Here is a 14,210-nt window from a genome sequence, read left to right as displayed (position 1 = left end):
TCACGTTCATATACACATGAGTTCCAAGTAGTTTCGATGTTCTGGTGTTACGACTACAAATTCCGTCTGTATTTAACGTCTTAAATTGAAAGGACTGTCGACTGATGACCACAGCAGTTGAGACCCATAGTGCTCAGAGCCATTTCTCGAAAGGACAGTCACAAATTGCTCCGTTTTCACTCCTTGTCGGCAATCACACCGCGCCTCAGGTAACAAGCACATCTGAAGCCCCATTGTGCACTCGACTGTTCATGCCAACTCACTGCCTCGCACTTTACTACTGTGTACCACTCTTGTCGTCCAACTGCAAAAGACTGGGCCACAACACGTTTCCGCGTCTCCATTGCACTGCGCAAACTACGAAACGCTCCCCAAACATGGCACTCACCAATGCAGACGACTTTTCCGACTTTACACGACGCTCACGCAACGCTCACGCTAGTGACAGCCTTATTTAGAGCTTGACGTCGCGCCCAAGCGAGTGAGCACATTTCGCCTACGGCTTAGGCCGCCCACCTAGTGTGGCTGCTCGGTGTCTGCAGGCAGCGAGGGGCTGCAACCTTCCCGTGTTCGCGCCTATGTCACCTCTGCTTGCTTGTCAGAGACAGAGTATCGCAAAACATACAACTCACTCCATGAATTGATTGCTACGGCATCTGTCATCAGCAGTCACAACTAGCAACACCAGTAGCAGCCGACTGCACGTAAAGAATGGGAATGTGCAGTGGGATTTTTGTGAACTCGGCGCAAGGCAGATCTTTCCGACATAGGTTTGAGAATCTTAAGGGAGGACTTGTACTGTTTCTAAATTCAGTGTAGCGGTGGGAGGAGGGTGCTTCTTGCGCGTAACAGTACGCTTGCCAATTGTGGCTGCTAATCGTTCGCTCGTATCTGCCTTGACACATTCGCTGGCTGTGAATTATTCCACTTGCATGGCAGTGTGGACATGTTGGTGTGTTAAAAATTCTGGAGGCGCTGGGTATCGATCCCAGTACCTCTCGCATGCTAAGCGAGCGCTCTACCATCTGAGCTACGCCCCCTGATGACAAATAGTGCTACATACAACCATATCAATACCACAGACCCTTGCACTCTCATTATTCCGCAGACAAACACTACTCTCAATGTGGCCGCGAGGGTGTCTTTCAGGTTTTCTGCATTCTGTATCGAATCGTAGTTGGCCAAAATTAAAGTGGCACGCACAACGTCGAAAATAGCGTTCGGCCACCACTCTGAGTAAGACGGACGTGTTGTCCACTCTCTAGACTTCATTGAGGTTAGGCCGTTATACCTAAGACAGATTTGCAGTCGATGACACCTCGACAACAGCCGGTCCTCACATTTACGTCTTGCTCTCCTTACGTCAGTATACATCATATGAGTCTGTGACGCTGGCTTTGCAACATCTTGCGTGTCTTTAGGCTCGCCGCGACCAACACTTACCATGCACTGTCCACAAAACATGGAGGCGCCGGGGCTTGAACCCGGGACCTTTCACATGCAAAGCGAACGCTCTACCAACTGAGCTACGCCCCCAAGCGCAACAGAGCTGCGCTGTTTTCCTTTCTTTGCTACTCTGAAGTGCACGGACCTGATGGTTGGTTGGTTTGTAGGGGTGAAGGGACCAGTGTACAAAGGCGTGGTCACGTTCATATACACATGAGTTCCAAGTAGTTTCGATGTTCTGGTGTTACGACTACAAATTCCGTCTGTATTTAACGTCTTAAATTGAAAGGACTGTCGACTGATGACCACAGCAGTTGAGACCCATAGTGCTCAGAGCCATTTCTCGAAAGGACAGTCACAAATTGCTCCGTTTTCACTCCTTGTCGGCAATCACACCGCGCCTCAGGTAACAAGCACATCTGAAGCCCCATTGTGCACTCGACTGTTCATGCCAACTCACTGCCTCGCACTTTACTACTGTGTACCACTCTTGTCGTCCAACTGCAAAAGACTGGGCCACAACACGTTTCCGCGTCTCCATTGCACTGCGCAAACTACGAAACGCTCCCCAAACATGGCACTCACCAATGCAGACGACTTTTCCGACTTTACACGACGCTCACGCAACGCTCACGCTAGTGACAGCCTTATTTAGAGCTTGACGTCGCGCCCAAGCGAGTGAGCACATTTCGCCTACGGCTTAGGCCGCCCACCTAGTGTGGCTGCTCGGTGTCTGCAGGCAGCGAGGGGCTGCAACCTTCCCGTGTTCGCGCCTATGTCACCTCTGCTTGCTTGTCAGAGACAGAGTATCGCAAAACATACAACTCACTCCATGAATTGATTGCTACGGCATCTGTCATCAGCAGTCACAACTAGCAACACCAGTAGCAGCCGACTGCACGTAAAGAATGGGAATGTGCAGTGGGATTTTTGTGAACTCGGCGCAAGGCAGATCTTTCCGACATAGGTTTGAGAATCTTAAGGGAGGACTTGTACTGTTTCTAAATTCAGTGTAGCGGTGGGAGGAGGGTGCTTCTTGCGCGTAACAGTACGCTTGCCAATTGTGGCTGCTAATCGTTCGCTCGTATCTGCCTTGACACATTCGCTGGCTGTGAATTATTCCACTTGCATGGCAGTGTGGACATGTTGGTGTGTTAAAAATTCTGGAGGCGCTGGGTATCGATCCCAGTACCTCTCGCATGCTAAGCGAGCGCTCTACCATCTGAGCTACGCCCCCTGATGACAAATAGTGCTACATACAACCATATCAATACCACAGACCCTTGCACTCTCATTATTCCGCAGACAAACACTACTCTCAATGTGGCCGCGAGGGTGTCTTTCAGGTTTTCTGCATTCTGTATCGAATCGTAGTTGGCCAAAATTAAAGTGGCACGCACAACGTCGAAAATAGCGTTCGGCCACCACTCTGAGTAAGACGGACGTGTTGTCCACTCTCTAGACTTCATTGAGGTTAGGCCGTTATACCTAAGACAGATTTGCAGTCGATGACACCTCGACAACAGCCGGTCCTCACATTTACGTCTTGCTCTCCTTACGTCAGTATACATCATATGAGTCTGTGACGCTGGCTTTGCAACATCTTGCGTGTCTTTAGGCTCGCCGCGACCAACACTTACCATGCACTGTCCACAAAACATGGAGGCGCCGGGGCTTGAACCCGGGACCTTTCACATGCAAAGCGAACGCTCTACCAACTGAGCTACGCCCCCAAGCGCAACAGAGCTGCGCTGTTTTCCTTTCTTTGCTACTCTGAAGTGCACGGACCTGATGGTTGGTTGGTTTGTAGGGGTGAAGGGACCAGTGTACAAAGGCGTGGTCACGTTCATATACACATGAGTTCCAAGTAGTTTCGATGTTCTGGTGTTACGACTACAAATTCCGTCTGTATTTAACGTCTTAAATTGAAAGGACTGTCGACTGATGACCACAGCAGTTGAGACCCATAGTGCTCAGAGCCATTTCTCGAAAGGACAGTCACAAATTGCTCCGTTTTCACTCCTTGTCGGCAATCACACCGCGCCTCAGGTAACAAGCACATCTGAAGCCCCATTGTGCACTCGACTGTTCATGCCAACTCACTGCCTCGCACTTTACTACTGTGTACCACTCTTGTCGTCCAACTGCAAAAGACTGGGCCACAACACGTTTCCGCGTCTCCATTGCACTGCGCAAACTACGAAACGCTCCCCAAACATGGCACTCACCAATGCAGACGACTTTTCCGACTTTACACGACGCTCACGCAACGCTCACGCTAGTGACAGCCTTATTTAGAGCTTGACGTCGCGCCCAAGCGAGTGAGCACATTTCGCCTACGGCTTAGGCCGCCCACCTAGTGTGGCTGCTCGGTGTCTGCAGGCAGCGAGGGGCTGCAACCTTCCCGTGTTCGCGCCTATGTCACCTCTGCTTGCTTGTCAGAGACAGAGTATCGCAAAACATACAACTCACTCCATGAATTGATTGCTACGGCATCTGTCATCAGCAGTCACAACTAGCAACACCAGTAGCAGCCGACTGCACGTAAAGAATGGGAATGTGCAGTGGGATTTTTGTGAACTCGGCGCAAGGCAGATCTTTCCGACATAGGTTTGAGAATCTTAAGGGAGGACTTGTACTGTTTCTAAATTCAGTGTAGCGGTGGGAGGAGGGTGCTTCTTGCGCGTAACAGTACGCTTGCCAATTGTGGCTGCTAATCGTTCGCTCGTATCTGCCTTGACACATTCGCTGGCTGTGAATTATTCCACTTGCATGGCAGTGTGGACATGTTGGTGTGTTAAAAATTCTGGAGGCGCTGGGTATCGATCCCAGTACCTCTCGCATGCTAAGCGAGCGCTCTACCATCTGAGCTACGCCCCCTGATGACAAATAGTGCTACATACAACCATATCAATACCACAGACCCTTGCACTCTCATTATTCCGCAGACAAACACTACTCTCAATGTGGCCGCGAGGGTGTCTTTCAGGTTTTCTGCATTCTGTATCGAATCGTAGTTGGCCAAAATTAAAGTGGCACGCACAACGTCGAAAATAGCGTTCGGCCACCACTCTGAGTAAGACGGACGTGTTGTCCACTCTCTAGACTTCATTGAGGTTAGGCCGTTATACCTAAGACAGATTTGCAGTCGATGACACCTCGACAACAGCCGGTCCTCACATTTACGTCTTGCTCTCCTTACGTCAGTATACATCATATGAGTCTGTGACGCTGGCTTTGCAACATCTTGCGTGTCTTTAGGCTCGCCGCGACCAACACTTACCATGCACTGTCCACAAAACATGGAGGCGCCGGGGCTTGAACCCGGGACCTTTCACATGCAAAGCGAACGCTCTACCAACTGAGCTACGCCCCCAAGCGCAACAGAGCTGCGCTGTTTTCCTTTCTTTGCTACTCTGAAGTGCACGGACCTGATGGTTGGTTGGTTTGTAGGGGTGAAGGGACCAGTGTACAAAGGCGTGGTCACGTTCATATACACATGAGTTCCAAGTAGTTTCGATGTTCTGGTGTTACGACTACAAATTCCGTCTGTATTTAACGTCTTAAATTGAAAGGACTGTCGACTGATGACCACAGCAGTTGAGACCCATAGTGCTCAGAGCCATTTCTCGAAAGGACAGTCACAAATTGCTCCGTTTTCACTCCTTGTCGGCAATCACACCGCGCCTCAGGTAACAAGCACATCTGAAGCCCCATTGTGCACTCGACTGTTCATGCCAACTCACTGCCTCGCACTTTACTACTGTGTACCACTCTTGTCGTCCAACTGCAAAAGACTGGGCCACAACACGTTTCCGCGTCTCCATTGCACTGCGCAAACTACGAAACGCTCCCCAAACATGGCACTCACCAATGCAGACGACTTTTCCGACTTTACACGACGCTCACGCAACGCTCACGCTAGTGACAGCCTTATTTAGAGCTTGACGTCGCGCCCAAGCGAGTGAGCACATTTCGCCTACGGCTTAGGCCGCCCACCTAGTGTGGCTGCTCGGTGTCTGCAGGCAGCGAGGGGCTGCAACCTTCCCGTGTTCGCGCCTATGTCACCTCTGCTTGCTTGTCAGAGACAGAGTATCGCAAAACATACAACTCACTCCATGAATTGATTGCTACGGCATCTGTCATCAGCAGTCACAACTAGCAACACCAGTAGCAGCCGACTGCACGTAAAGAATGGGAATGTGCAGTGGGATTTTTGTGAACTCGGCGCAAGGCAGATCTTTCCGACATAGGTTTGAGAATCTTAAGGGAGGACTTGTACTGTTTCTAAATTCAGTGTAGCGGTGGGAGGAGGGTGCTTCTTGCGCGTAACAGTACGCTTGCCAATTGTGGCTGCTAATCGTTCGCTCGTATCTGCCTTGACACATTCGCTGGCTGTGAATTATTCCACTTGCATGGCAGTGTGGACATGTTGGTGTGTTAAAAATTCTGGAGGCGCTGGGTATCGATCCCAGTACCTCTCGCATGCTAAGCGAGCGCTCTACCATCTGAGCTACGCCCCCTGATGACAAATAGTGCTACATACAACCATATCAATACCACAGACCCTTGCACTCTCATTATTCCGCAGACAAACACTACTCTCAATGTGGCCGCGAGGGTGTCTTTCAGGTTTTCTGCATTCTGTATCGAATCGTAGTTGGCCAAAATTAAAGTGGCACGCACAACGTCGAAAATAGCGTTCGGCCACCACTCTGAGTAAGACGGACGTGTTGTCCACTCTCTAGACTTCATTGAGGTTAGGCCGTTATACCTAAGACAGATTTGCAGTCGATGACACCTCGACAACAGCCGGTCCTCACATTTACGTCTTGCTCTCCTTACGTCAGTATACATCATATGAGTCTGTGACGCTGGCTTTGCAACATCTTGCGTGTCTTTAGGCTCGCCGCGACCAACACTTACCATGCACTGTCCACAAAACATGGAGGCGCCGGGGCTTGAACCCGGGACCTTTCACATGCAAAGCGAACGCTCTACCAACTGAGCTACGCCCCCAAGCGCAACAGAGCTGCGCTGTTTTCCTTTCTTTGCTACTCTGAAGTGCACGGACCTGATGGTTGGTTGGTTTGTAGGGGTGAAGGGACCAGTGTACAAAGGCGTGGTCACGTTCATATACACATGAGTTCCAAGTAGTTTCGATGTTCTGGTGTTACGACTACAAATTCCGTCTGTATTTAACGTCTTAAATTGAAAGGACTGTCGACTGATGACCACAGCAGTTGAGACCCATAGTGCTCAGAGCCATTTCTCGAAAGGACAGTCACAAATTGCTCCGTTTTCACTCCTTGTCGGCAATCACACCGCGCCTCAGGTAACAAGCACATCTGAAGCCCCATTGTGCACTCGACTGTTCATGCCAACTCACTGCCTCGCACTTTACTACTGTGTACCACTCTTGTCGTCCAACTGCAAAAGACTGGGCCACAACACGTTTCCGCGTCTCCATTGCACTGCGCAAACTACGAAACGCTCCCCAAACATGGCACTCACCAATGCAGACGACTTTTCCGACTTTACACGACGCTCACGCAACGCTCACGCTAGTGACAGCCTTATTTAGAGCTTGACGTCGCGCCCAAGCGAGTGAGCACATTTCGCCTACGGCTTAGGCCGCCCACCTAGTGTGGCTGCTCGGTGTCTGCAGGCAGCGAGGGGCTGCAACCTTCCCGTGTTCGCACATCTGAAGCCCCATTGTGCACTCGACTGTTCATGCCAACTCACTGCCTCGCACTTTACTACTGTGTACCACTCTTGTCGTCCAACTGCAAAAGACTGGGCCACAACACGTTTCCGCGTCTCCATTGCACTGCGCAAACTACGAAACGCTCCCCAAACATGGCACTCACCAATGCAGACGACTTTTCCGACTTTACACGACGCTCACGCAACGCTCACGCTAGTGACAGCCTTATTTAGAGCTTGACGTCGCGCCCAAGCGAGTGAGCACATTTCGCCTACGGCTTAGGCCGCCCACCTAGTGTGGCTGCTCGGTGTCTGCAGGCAGCGAGGGGCTGCAACCTTCCCGTGTTCGCGCCTATGTCACCTCTGCTTGCTTGTCAGAGACAGAGTATCGCAAAACATACAACTCACTCCATGAATTGATTGCTACGGCATCTGTCATCAGCAGTCACAACTAGCAACACCAGTAGCAGCCGACTGCACGTAAAGAATGGGAATGTGCAGTGGGATTTTTGTGAACTCGGCGCAAGGCAGATCTTTCCGACATAGGTTTGAGAATCTTAAGGGAGGACTTGTACTGTTTCTAAATTCAGTGTAGCGGTGGGAGGAGGGTGCTTCTTGCGCGTAACAGTACGCTTGCCAATTGTGGCTGCTAATCGTTCGCTCGTATCTGCCTTGACACATTCGCTGGCTGTGAATTATTCCACTTGCATGGCAGTGTGGACATGTTGGTGTGTTAAAAATTCTGGAGGCGCTGGGTATCGATCCCAGTACCTCTCGCATGCTAAGCGAGCGCTCTACCATCTGAGCTACGCCCCCTGATGACAAATAGTGCTACATACAACCATATCAATACCACAGACCCTTGCACTCTCATTATTCCGCAGACAAACACTACTCTCAATGTGGCCGCGAGGGTGTCTTTCAGGTTTTCTGCATTCTGTATCGAATCGTAGTTGGCCAAAATTAAAGTGGCACGCACAACGTCGAAAATAGCGTTCGGCCACCACTCTGAGTAAGACGGACGTGTTGTCCACTCTCTAGACTTCATTGAGGTTAGGCCGTTATACCTAAGACAGATTTGCAGTCGATGACACCTCGACAACAGCCGGTCCTCACATTTACGTCTTGCTCTCCTTACGTCAGTATACATCATATGAGTCTGTGACGCTGGCTTTGCAACATCTTGCGTGTCTTTAGGCTCGCCGCGACCAACACTTACCATGCACTGTCCACAAAACATGGAGGCGCCGGGGCTTGAACCCGGGACCTTTCACATGCAAAGCGAACGCTCTACCAACTGAGCTACGCCCCCAAGCGCAACAGAGCTGCGCTGTTTTCCTTTCTTTGCTACTCTGAAGTGCACGGACCTGATGGTTGGTTGGTTTGTAGGGGTGAAGGGACCAGTGTACAAAGGCGTGGTCACGTTCATATACACATGAGTTCCAAGTAGTTTCGATGTTCTGGTGTTACGACTACAAATTCCGTCTGTATTTAACGTCTTAAATTGAAAGGACTGTCGACTGATGACCACAGCAGTTGAGACCCATAGTGCTCAGAGCCATTTCTCGAAAGGACAGTCACAAATTGCTCCGTTTTCACTCCTTGTCGGCAATCACACCGCGCCTCAGGTAACAAGCACATCTGAAGCCCCATTGTGCACTCGACTGTTCATGCCAACTCACTGCCTCGCACTTTACTACTGTGTACCACTCTTGTCGTCCAACTGCAAAAGACTGGGCCACAACACGTTTCCGCGTCTCCATTGCACTGCGCAAACTACGAAACGCTCCCCAAACATGGCACTCACCAATGCAGACGACTTTTCCGACTTTACACGACGCTCACGCAACGCTCACGCTAGTGACAGCCTTATTTAGAGCTTGACGTCGCGCCCAAGCGAGTGAGCACATTTCGCCTACGGCTTAGGCCGCCCACCTAGTGTGGCTGCTCGGTGTCTGCAGGCAGCGAGGGGCTGCAACCTTCCCGTGTTCGCACATCTGAAGCCCCATTGTGCACTCGACTGTTCATGCCAACTCACTGCCTCGCACTTTACTACTGTGTACCACTCTTGTCGTCCAACTGCAAAAGACTGGGCCACAACACGTTTCCGCGTCTCCATTGCACTGCGCAAACTACGAAACGCTCCCCAAACATGGCACTCACCAATGCAGACGACTTTTCCGACTTTACACGACGCTCACGCAACGCTCACGCTAGTGACAGCCTTATTTAGAGCTTGACGTCGCGCCCAAGCGAGTGAGCACATTTCGCCTACGGCTTAGGCCGCCCACCTAGTGTGGCTGCTCGGTGTCTGCAGGCAGCGAGGGGCTGCAACCTTCCCGTGTTCGCGCCTATGTCACCTCTGCTTGCTTGTCAGAGACAGAGTATCGCAAAACATACAACTCACTCCATGAATTGATTGCTACGGCATCTGTCATCAGCAGTCACAACTAGCAACACCAGTAGCAGCCGACTGCACGTAAAGAATGGGAATGTGCAGTGGGATTTTTGTGAACTCGGCGCAAGGCAGATCTTTCCGACATAGGTTTGAGAATCTTAAGGGAGGACTTGTACTGTTTCTAAATTCAGTGTAGCGGTGGGAGGAGGGTGCTTCTTGCGCGTAACAGTACGCTTGCCAATTGTGGCTGCTAATCGTTCGCTCGTATCTGCCTTGACACATTCGCTGGCTGTGAATTATTCCACTTGCATGGCAGTGTGGACATGTTGGTGTGTTAAAAATTCTGGAGGCGCTGGGTATCGATCCCAGTACCTCTCGCATGCTAAGCGAGCGCTCTACCATCTGAGCTACGCCCCCTGATGACAAATAGTGCTACATACAACCATATCAATACCACAGACCCTTGCACTCTCATTATTCCGCAGACAAACACTACTCTCAATGTGGCCGCGAGGGTGTCTTTCAGGTTTTCTGCATTCTGTATCGAATCGTAGTTGGCCAAAATTAAAGTGGCACGCACAACGTCGAAAATAGCGTTCGGCCACCACTCTGAGTAAGACGGACGTGTTGTCCACTCTCTAGACTTCATTGAGGTTAGGCCGTTATACCTAAGACAGATTTGCAGTCGATGACACCTCGACAACAGCCGGTCCTCACATTTACGTCTTGCTCTCCTTACGTCAGTATACATCATATGAGTCTGTGACGCTGGCTTTGCAACATCTTGCGTGTCTTTAGGCTCGCCGCGACCAACACTTACCATGCACTGTCCACAAAACATGGAGGCGCCGGGGCTTGAACCCGGGACCTTTCACATGCAAAGCGAACGCTCTACCAACTGAGCTACGCCCCCAAGCGCAACAGAGCTGCGCTGTTTTCCTTTCTTTGCTACTCTGAAGTGCACGGACCTGATGGTTGGTTGGTTTGTAGGGGTGAAGGGACCAGTGTACAAAGGCGTGGTCACGTTCATATACACATGAGTTCCAAGTAGTTTCGATGTTCTGGTGTTACGACTACAAATTCCGTCTGTATTTAACGTCTTAAATTGAAAGGACTGTCGACTGATGACCACAGCAGTTGAGACCCATAGTGCTCAGAGCCATTTCTCGAAAGGACAGTCACAAATTGCTCCGTTTTCACTCCTTGTCGGCAATCACACCGCGCCTCAGGTAACAAGCACATCTGAAGCCCCATTGTGCACTCGACTGTTCATGCCAACTCACTGCCTCGCACTTTACTACTGTGTACCACTCTTGTCGTCCAACTGCAAAAGACTGGGCCACAACACGTTTCCGCGTCTCCATTGCACTGCGCAAACTACGAAACGCTCCCCAAACATGGCACTCACCAATGCAGACGACTTTTCCGACTTTACACGACGCTCACGCAACGCTCACGCTAGTGACAGCCTTATTTAGAGCTTGACGTCGCGCCCAAGCGAGTGAGCACATTTCGCCTACGGCTTAGGCCGCCCACCTAGTGTGGCTGCTCGGTGTCTGCAGGCAGCGAGGGGCTGCAACCTTCCCGTGTTCGCGCCTATGTCACCTCTGCTTGCTTGTCAGAGACAGAGTATCGCAAAACATACAACTCACTCCATGAATTGATTGCTACGGCATCTGTCATCAGCAGTCACAACTAGCAACACCAGTAGCAGCCGACTGCACGTAAAGAATGGGAATGTGCAGTGGGATTTTTGTGAACTCGGCGCAAGGCAGATCTTTCCGACATAGGTTTGAGAATCTTAAGGGAGGACTTGTACTGTTTCTAAATTCAGTGTAGCGGTGGGAGGAGGGTGCTTCTTGCGCGTAACAGTACGCTTGCCAATTGTGGCTGCTAATCGTTCGCTCGTATCTGCCTTGACACATTCGCTGGCTGTGAATTATTCCACTTGCATGGCAGTGTGGACATGTTGGTGTGTTAAAAATTCTGGAGGCGCTGGGTATCGATCCCAGTACCTCTCGCATGCTAAGCGAGCGCTCTACCATCTGAGCTACGCCCCCTGATGACAAATAGTGCTACATACAACCATATCAATACCACAGACCCTTGCACTCTCATTATTCCGCAGACAAACACTACTCTCAATGTGGCCGCGAGGGTGTCTTTCAGGTTTTCTGCATTCTGTATCGAATCGTAGTTGGCCAAAATTAAAGTGGCACGCACAACGTCGAAAATAGCGTTCGGCCACCACTCTGAGTAAGACGGACGTGTTGTCCACTCTCTAGACTTCATTGAGGTTAGGCCGTTATACCTAAGACAGATTTGCAGTCGATGACACCTCGACAACAGCCGGTCCTCACATTTACGTCTTGCTCTCCTTACGTCAGTATACATCATATGAGTCTGTGACGCTGGCTTTGCAACATCTTGCGTGTCTTTAGGCTCGCCGCGACCAACACTTACCATGCACTGTCCACAAAACATGGAGGCGCCGGGGCTTGAACCCGGGACCTTTCACATGCAAAGCGAACGCTCTACCAACTGAGCTACGCCCCCAAGCGCAACAGAGCTGCGCTGTTTTCCTTTCTTTGCTACTCTGAAGTGCACGGACCTGATGGTTGGTTGGTTTGTAGGGGTGAAGGGACCAGTGTACAAAGGCGTGGTCACGTTCATATACACATGAGTTCCAAGTAGTTTCGATGTTCTGGTGTTACGACTACAAATTCCGTCTGTATTTAACGTCTTAAATTGAAAGGACTGTCGACTGATGACCACAGCAGTTGAGACCCATAGTGCTCAGAGCCATTTCTCGAAAGGACAGTCACAAATTGCTCCGTTTTCACTCCTTGTCGGCAATCACACCGCGCCTCAGGTAACAAGCACATCTGAAGCCCCATTGTGCACTCGACTGTTCATGCCAACTCACTGCCTCGCACTTTACTACTGTGTACCACTCTTGTCGTCCAACTGCAAAAGACTGGGCCACAACACGTTTCCGCGTCTCCATTGCACTGCGCAAACTACGAAACGCTCCCCAAACATGGCACTCACCAATGCAGACGACTTTTCCGACTTTACACGACGCTCACGCAACGCTCACGCTAGTGACAGCCTTATTTAGAGCTTGACGTCGCGCCCAAGCGAGTGAGCACATTTCGCCTACGGCTTAGGCCGCCCACCTAGTGTGGCTGCTCGGTGTCTGCAGGCAGCGAGGGGCTGCAACCTTCCCGTGTTCGCACATCTGAAGCCCCATTGTGCACTCGACTGTTCATGCCAACTCACTGCCTCGCACTTTACTGCTGTGTACCACTCTTGTCGTCCAACTGCAAAAGACTGGGCCACAACACGTTTCCGCGTCTCCATTGCACTGCGCAAACTACGAAACGCTCCCCAAACATGGCACTCACCAATGCAGACGACTTTTCCGACTTTACACGACGCTCACGCAACGCTCACGCTAGTGACAGCCTTATTTAGAGCTTGACGTCGCGCCCAAGCGAGTGAGCACATTTCGCCTACGGCTTAGGCCGCCCACCTAGTGTGGCTGCTCGGTGTCTGCAGGCAGCGAGGGGCTGCAACCTTCCCGTGTTCGCGCCTATGTCACCTCTGCTTGCTTGTCAGAGACAGAGTATCGCAAAACATACAACTCACTCCATGAATTGATTGCTACGGCATCTGTCATCAGCAGTCACAACTAGCAACACCAGTAGCAGCCGACTGCACGTAAAGAATGGGAATGTGCAGTGGGATTTTTGTGAACTCGGCGCAAGGCAGATCTTTCCGACATAGGTTTGAGAATCTTAAGGGAGGACTTGTACTGTTTCTAAATTCAGTGTAGCGGTGGGAGGAGGGTGCTTCTTGCGCGTAACAGTACGCTTGCCAATTGTGGCTGCTAATCGTTCGCTCGTATCTGCCTTGACACATTCGCTGGCTGTGAATTATTCCACTTGCATGGCAGTGTGGACATGTTGGTGTGTTAAAAATTCTGGAGGCGCTGGGTATCGATCCCAGTACCTCTCGCATGCTAAGCGAGCGCTCTACCATCTGAGCTACGCCCCCTGATGACAAATAGTGCTACATACAACCATATCAATACCACAGACCCTTGCACTCTCATTATTCCGCAGACAAACACTACTCTCAATGTGGCCGCGAGGGTGTCTTTCAGGTTTTCTGCATTCTGTATCGAATCGTAGTTGGCCAAAATTAAAGTGGCACGCACAACGTCGAAAATAGCGTTCGGCCACCACTCTGAGTAAGACGGACGTGTTGTCCACTCTCTAGACTTCATTGAGGTTAGGCCGTTATACCTAAGACAGATTTGCAGTCGATGACACCTCGACAACAGCCGGTCCTCACATTTACGTCTTGCTCTCCTTACGTCAGTATACATCATATGAGTCTGTGACGCTGGCTTTGCAACATCTTGCGTGTCTTTAGGCTCGCCGCGACCAACACTTACCATGCACTGTCCACAAAACATGGAGGCGCCGGGGCTTGAACCCGGGACCTTTCACATGCAAAGCGAACGCTCTACCAACTGAGCTACGCCCCCAAGCGCAACAGAGCTGCGCTGTTTTCCTTTCTTTGCTACTCTGAAGTGCACGGACCTGATGGTTGGTTGGTTTGTAGGGGTGAAGGGACCAGTGTACAAAGGCGT

At 50.9% G+C, this 14,210-nt stretch overlaps 16 non-coding genes across 16 annotated transcripts; all 16 read right to left on the bottom strand.

The window, feature by feature from the left end:
- Positions 1-967: 967 nt before the first annotated feature.
- On the bottom strand, positions 968-1,040 carry Trnaa-agc (transfer RNA alanine (anticodon AGC)). The gene has a single exon. It is a non-coding gene; the product is annotated as a tRNA-Ala (tRNA).
- Positions 1,041-1,463: 423 nt separating this feature from the next.
- On the bottom strand, positions 1,464-1,536 carry Trnaa-ugc (transfer RNA alanine (anticodon UGC)). Its single transcript has one exon. It is a non-coding gene; the product is annotated as a tRNA-Ala (tRNA).
- A 1,074-nt stretch (positions 1,537-2,610) lies between these two features.
- On the bottom strand, positions 2,611-2,683 carry Trnaa-agc (transfer RNA alanine (anticodon AGC)). The gene has a single exon. It is a non-coding gene; the product is annotated as a tRNA-Ala (tRNA).
- A 423-nt stretch (positions 2,684-3,106) lies between these two features.
- Trnaa-ugc (transfer RNA alanine (anticodon UGC)) lies at positions 3,107-3,179 on the bottom strand. The gene has a single exon. It is a non-coding gene; the product is annotated as a tRNA-Ala (tRNA).
- A 1,074-nt stretch (positions 3,180-4,253) lies between these two features.
- Positions 4,254-4,326, bottom strand: Trnaa-agc (transfer RNA alanine (anticodon AGC)). Its single transcript has one exon. It is a non-coding gene; the product is annotated as a tRNA-Ala (tRNA).
- A 423-nt stretch (positions 4,327-4,749) lies between these two features.
- On the bottom strand, positions 4,750-4,822 carry Trnaa-ugc (transfer RNA alanine (anticodon UGC)). Its single transcript has one exon. It is a non-coding gene; the product is annotated as a tRNA-Ala (tRNA).
- Positions 4,823-5,896: 1,074 nt separating this feature from the next.
- On the bottom strand, positions 5,897-5,969 carry Trnaa-agc (transfer RNA alanine (anticodon AGC)). Its single transcript has one exon. It is a non-coding gene; the product is annotated as a tRNA-Ala (tRNA).
- A 423-nt stretch (positions 5,970-6,392) lies between these two features.
- Trnaa-ugc (transfer RNA alanine (anticodon UGC)) lies at positions 6,393-6,465 on the bottom strand. Its single transcript has one exon. It is a non-coding gene; the product is annotated as a tRNA-Ala (tRNA).
- Positions 6,466-7,895: 1,430 nt separating this feature from the next.
- Trnaa-agc (transfer RNA alanine (anticodon AGC)) lies at positions 7,896-7,968 on the bottom strand. The gene has a single exon. It is a non-coding gene; the product is annotated as a tRNA-Ala (tRNA).
- Positions 7,969-8,391: 423 nt separating this feature from the next.
- Trnaa-ugc (transfer RNA alanine (anticodon UGC)) lies at positions 8,392-8,464 on the bottom strand. The gene has a single exon. It is a non-coding gene; the product is annotated as a tRNA-Ala (tRNA).
- A 1,430-nt stretch (positions 8,465-9,894) lies between these two features.
- Positions 9,895-9,967, bottom strand: Trnaa-agc (transfer RNA alanine (anticodon AGC)). Its single transcript has one exon. It is a non-coding gene; the product is annotated as a tRNA-Ala (tRNA).
- Positions 9,968-10,390: 423 nt separating this feature from the next.
- Trnaa-ugc (transfer RNA alanine (anticodon UGC)) lies at positions 10,391-10,463 on the bottom strand. The gene has a single exon. It is a non-coding gene; the product is annotated as a tRNA-Ala (tRNA).
- Positions 10,464-11,537: 1,074 nt separating this feature from the next.
- Trnaa-agc (transfer RNA alanine (anticodon AGC)) lies at positions 11,538-11,610 on the bottom strand. Its single transcript has one exon. It is a non-coding gene; the product is annotated as a tRNA-Ala (tRNA).
- A 423-nt stretch (positions 11,611-12,033) lies between these two features.
- Positions 12,034-12,106, bottom strand: Trnaa-ugc (transfer RNA alanine (anticodon UGC)). Its single transcript has one exon. It is a non-coding gene; the product is annotated as a tRNA-Ala (tRNA).
- A 1,430-nt stretch (positions 12,107-13,536) lies between these two features.
- On the bottom strand, positions 13,537-13,609 carry Trnaa-agc (transfer RNA alanine (anticodon AGC)). The gene has a single exon. It is a non-coding gene; the product is annotated as a tRNA-Ala (tRNA).
- A 423-nt stretch (positions 13,610-14,032) lies between these two features.
- Trnaa-ugc (transfer RNA alanine (anticodon UGC)) lies at positions 14,033-14,105 on the bottom strand. The gene has a single exon. It is a non-coding gene; the product is annotated as a tRNA-Ala (tRNA).
- Positions 14,106-14,210: the final 105 nt, after the last annotated feature.

The sequence above is a fragment of the Schistocerca cancellata genome, unplaced genomic scaffold (genome assembly GCF_023864275.1).
Source record: "Schistocerca cancellata isolate TAMUIC-IGC-003103 unplaced genomic scaffold, iqSchCanc2.1 HiC_scaffold_924, whole genome shotgun sequence".
NCBI lineage: Eukaryota > Metazoa > Arthropoda > Insecta > Orthoptera > Acrididae > Schistocerca > Schistocerca cancellata.
The sequence above is the reverse complement of the archived record's forward strand: the minus strand, read 5'-3'. Positions and strand labels throughout refer to the sequence as shown.